Source organism: Poecilia formosa, unplaced genomic scaffold (genome assembly GCF_000485575.1).
Source record: "Poecilia formosa unplaced genomic scaffold, Poecilia_formosa-5.1.2 Scaffold118, whole genome shotgun sequence".
Lineage (NCBI taxonomy): Eukaryota > Metazoa > Chordata > Actinopteri > Cyprinodontiformes > Poeciliidae > Poecilia > Poecilia formosa.
Genome location: NW_006800057.1, coordinates 1,619,245 through 1,624,253, shown reverse-complemented (window position 1 = coordinate 1,624,253; position 5,009 = coordinate 1,619,245).

Genomic DNA, 5,009 nt, shown 5'->3' with positions numbered 1-5,009 from the left:
GTGTGTGTGTGTGTGTGTGTGTGTGTGTGTGTGTGTGTTTGCTTTTTTTTGCGCACATGTGTCATTATGAGGTGTTGTGTGTTCGAATATGAGGGGGGAATATGATTGTAAGTCCTTATGGAAAAAAGTCCTAAGACAACAAAATGTGAAAACATGTTAACACTGCTGTTACTTCCTGGATACTTTGTGTGACATTCTCTGTAAGCAGAAGCATTTGTAGCATAAATCTAAAGGAAAAAGAGTTTTTCTGTTTGTTTGTTTTTTTGCTTTAACAGCTACATACGGTCAACAGTTTACACTGATGCAGGAATAGCTCAGTACAGTTACACTCTACAGCAGCAATAATATTACTATTTCAGCCTAGCCAAGCTAACCTATTTGTTTATCCCTGCAGGCTGCTTTGAGAATCCCAAATGAAGTCCATACTAATTGCGACATCGCAAATGTAGGATGAATCTCTTGTGACACAAATGCATAACCATTAACACGCACACCTACAGACACACATGAGCATTGACACAAACACAAAACCTTTCTGCTGGTGTTTCACACCGAATTCTTGGTGCATTGAAGCATGGCGTTGTTAGTTTTGCAGTTTGAGTCACCTGGGGCTACACATGTCCCGTTTTGTTAACCACTGTCACGGGCCACAGTATATAGTCTGTGGCAGGTGATGATGCTCCCTTTTTGTGGATGTGTGTGCGCCCGTGTGTGGCATGTGTGACTAAGAAACAGAAAGAGATGCATTCACCAACACGCCACTTATGACTTCTGTGTGCCCATCACCCCCACACCTAGAAACTGAAAGGTGGGGAACAGAGTCATGCTTCGGTACAGGTGTTTTTTTCTGACAGCCCCTGTTTCATGCTGATAGCGCTCAGAGACCAATATCAATATTTGTCATCTCACGAAACAGGAAATGAAAGAGAGCTGCCTTTTTCTGCAGACCTCGACAAAACGCTGAAGTCCCACTCATTATGACTGCGTCTCATCATGCCAGTAACCTTTGATCACCTCCTCAGGTATCGCTCTGAAACATAAGATAGCGTTCATGCACTTTTTCACACTGTGTCATCAGAGGTGGGCAGCAGCCAGTTAGATTTACTCAGTTAAATTTACTTAGTAAGCAACTTTTGGAAGCAATATACCTTTAAGAGTAGTTTTACTGCAAGATATATCCTTTTATTTGAGTAATCAAGCATCACTATTGTAATGCCTAGATCACACAGTAACATTTTTTATTTATTTATTTTTTTGGCAATTTTAGTACCAATTTCCCTCTTCTGAGAATCTTAAAGACAGCTGATAAGGTTCATCATGGCCTGTTGTTAAAGGGGCAGTAATATGTAAAATCAACTTTTTTGAGCTTTACATCATTTTATGTTAGTCTATCATCAAAACCATACCTGGAGTTTCACTTTGATTCTTACATGCATGTTTGAATAATAATCAAGACTCAGCTCCTCCTTGAAGCTGCACTTTTTAAGCTTCTGCCTCAGAGCAGCCCTTCCCCATGACCTCCCCACTCAGCTCCTTCAGACTAGCTGGGAGCAATTAGCAATTAGCAAACACCTGGTTGAACATCTGCTGAGATCATTATAGGATCTATTTCTCAGTGCAACACTGGTAAGAATGTTGTTAAAAGGTTAATAGGGGAGCCATGTTGTGATGACTTCCTGTAGGTGGAATTTCAGAAAGAGCAGGAGATTTTTAAAGAGACAGACCCAATTTCAAGGCAATAAATTACCAAGTGAAATGTCTTTTAAATTATAGTTGGTATATATGTCATTTTTATAACAACTGAAGTTAACATAGTTACTTTCTGCAATAAAATGGCAAAACAACTGTCATGACGGACCTGAAAGTTCAGTAGACTTTATAACCATGTGGTTATAAACTTGTCCACAAGTTATCACCAATGTTTCTTTCCAGTCAGTCATGTTTGTTTTCTCTAAAACTCATGTTTGGCCTCAAAGGGTTTTGCAAGAATGTCCATTTTACATCTGAATGTTGGTGAGTGAGTTTTGTTGGTGGTGTGTTGTCTTTGCTGTGTGGCTGGACACCACACACTCTACGACCAAATCTGCTATACCTGAGATTTTTTATCGTCGTGTGTGTGGTCTCTCAGAGTTTGAACATCGGCAAACAATTTTAAAATCTTGCCACTGTGAACCTGGGATTGAGTAAAATTCCTGGGTCCTCTACTCATTCTACCTCCTAACAGGCTTCTCACAGGACTGAATTCCATCCATCATTTTCAGTTTTTTCTCTGACTAAAGAAAAGCTCTCGGATGATGTGTTTCGGTTTCAATTTCCTGCAACCCACCAACTCAAAGACTCAAAACCATGTAGTATTTTCATTTCACTTCACAACTGTGTGTCACTTGCTATCAAAGCTCAATAAAACAGGGTGCCGCTTTGGAAAAGTTTGAGGTTCACAAACGTCTTCGTGGTGCAAATAGCTTTTCTTTTTTTCTCTATTTTATTTTATTTTTTTAGCAACACGAGGTGGTCTTCAGTACAGAGAGAAGCAGTTGTGGCATCCCTACTTTGTGATCAATACAAGGATCTTTAGCTCAGGGCCAAATAGAATTAAGAATTGCTTTCGGATAATGACAGTATCGACCGGAGCTCAGCAAAGCGTTTCTAGCTGTGGCAGGTTAATTCCCTTCTATGAAGGTGTACAGTCTGAGTCAGGTTGGATGGTCAGAGTGATTCTCTGCAGAGTGCTGCTGCTGCTCTGGCTCTGTGTACGCTCAGCAACCACTCTCCCCACTTATGAAAGCACTGCAAAGTGACTTATGACCCGTTCATTGGACGCTCGGCCATTCAGAGGTGAAGAAATTCTGGTTAGGGCTTCACAAAAATAGACAGCACTGATCCACTTTCCGCTCCTGCAACACCGTGCAGCAGTTCATCCTCTCCCCATGTGGCTATACCCAGAGGTCCGGAGGCAGCCCGTGTGCGCGACATGCCATTGGTTACAGGTCACCGGGCCTTCAGTGCATGAAGGTAAACGTCAGAATAGAACAGATACAAGTTAGATAAAGCCTGGAGGGAAACATCTGTTGGAAAGAATTGGGCCTCCATGAAAGGCAAAGTCAAAGAAGTCCCTTCAACAGCAAAACAAATTCAGGCAAAATGCAAAATAAATGGTGCGAGCGCTTCGCCTCTCTTCCAGCTGATGCATTTTTTAAGCTGAGTTCTCGCAGCGAGCGCTCCTCTTTTCGTATTCCCTCTGTGAATAAAAGTAACCTACCTTGCTCATTATGTGAGACGTTGAGGTGTTTTGATGTTTTGGAGATGAAAATGCTTTGAGATGAAATATTTATTCTCTTTAGTTGGCTTAATTATGTATGTGTCCACTGTCGGGTTGGAAAAGCCGCCGCTCCGGTGAGGCGTGTTCCCGGCGTGCCTCGTCGCCATTGGCCCAGAATACATTACGTCCTTATTACAGCGAGTTCCTGGCTTGCTCTCGTATGCAACCTTATGGAAATATTAAATGAAGGAGCTGCACACCTCAGTGGACACGCTGAATAAGCATGAATGTCTCTTGTTCCTGACTCATGCGGGGAATATTGGGCAGATTGTTGTTTGATTCTTACATTTTTTATCCCATTGTTGAAACAACGAGCGACAAAAACTTGTAATTTTTTTCTTTTTTTAAATCAACAAGGACTGATTAGTCTTCAGTTTGTTTCTCAAGTGATTAGAAACACGACGAGGTTGGTATGAAATGGTAATTTCCCCATACAGATTCAGTTCTGCTTTTGGTTTTCTGTGAAACATTGATGTTCAGATTAGAAAAATAAGACTGTATAAAAAAAATCAGCTTAACATGACGAATTTATTTACTAATGGGAAGGAAAGCTTTTGAAAAAATAATAGCCCTTGTTTCCTCCATTAGAAGGACTAATGGTCCTCACTGTGGAGTCAGAAAGCCTTGGAAGAGATGTTGTAACCTTTTCCAGACTTAAAGATGTTTATACCTGCGTTTCCATTTGAAATATGTTAAAAATTTTGTCAATATTCTGTTGACGTCCAAAATTTACCAGTTGCAGTATTTCCATGAAGTAAGATATGCAATTAAAATCACCTGTGGGTAAGTCTGCTCACAGGATAAGTCATGAAAAAATTACGGCAGCAATGGATGCCAACACTTACATGAGATATATTCATGATTCAGCCACGGCACTGACACCCATCTATCAGCCAATCAGAGGAGACGTCGGCGTCCTATTCAGGCGGTGGAGCGAGGCGGCTGCGTATGCTGTATGTTGGGAACATGGTAGTCTGCGATTTTACAAAAGAGCAACGGATTTTCAGTATTTTTGAGTGTCAAAGTCAAATTTGGAAGAACTGTACGATTTTGTGAGAGCTCTGGTGGAGCCCACCTGCACGCTGTCCAAGGAGGCCAGTGCCTCCATATAAATGTGTTGCTGCTGTTTGCAAACCAGTGTGATGCAAAAAAGTGCTTCCATTGGAGTTTTGCAAAATATACCAATTATGAGACAGCTGAAAAACCACCTACAACTAGTGCCGAACCCTTTTGTCAAAAAATTAGTTTTTTTGACATTGCTGTGTTTCCTTTAGCCAAATTTCTACTCATAATTTCAATCAAATGGTCAATGGAAATGCAGATCGTGACATTTTGTCTCACGCTAGCCTTTGAAGAACCAGCCCCTAGTTCTACGCTATGCTTCGTGGCCAGTCACTAACATTTGTCTGTGACACCAGTCCGACACTTAGAAGCGGAACCAGAAATTGCCAGCATCGTAAGCAAGCATCCTCCACTGCGAAGAGAGAAGTGCCAGGCCGACCGAGGCCGCTGTTAATGTTTATCCAATATTTGGACGCGTAACCAACACAGACTGAACAACTTTGTTCACTTCCTCTGCTGTCATTGCTAAAACTACAGGTAGACTGCAATTCTAAAACAGTGCTTAAAATTGACGTCGTCATTCGCAACTTCTCCACCCGTTTGCTAAGAATCTCCTCTATTAATCAAC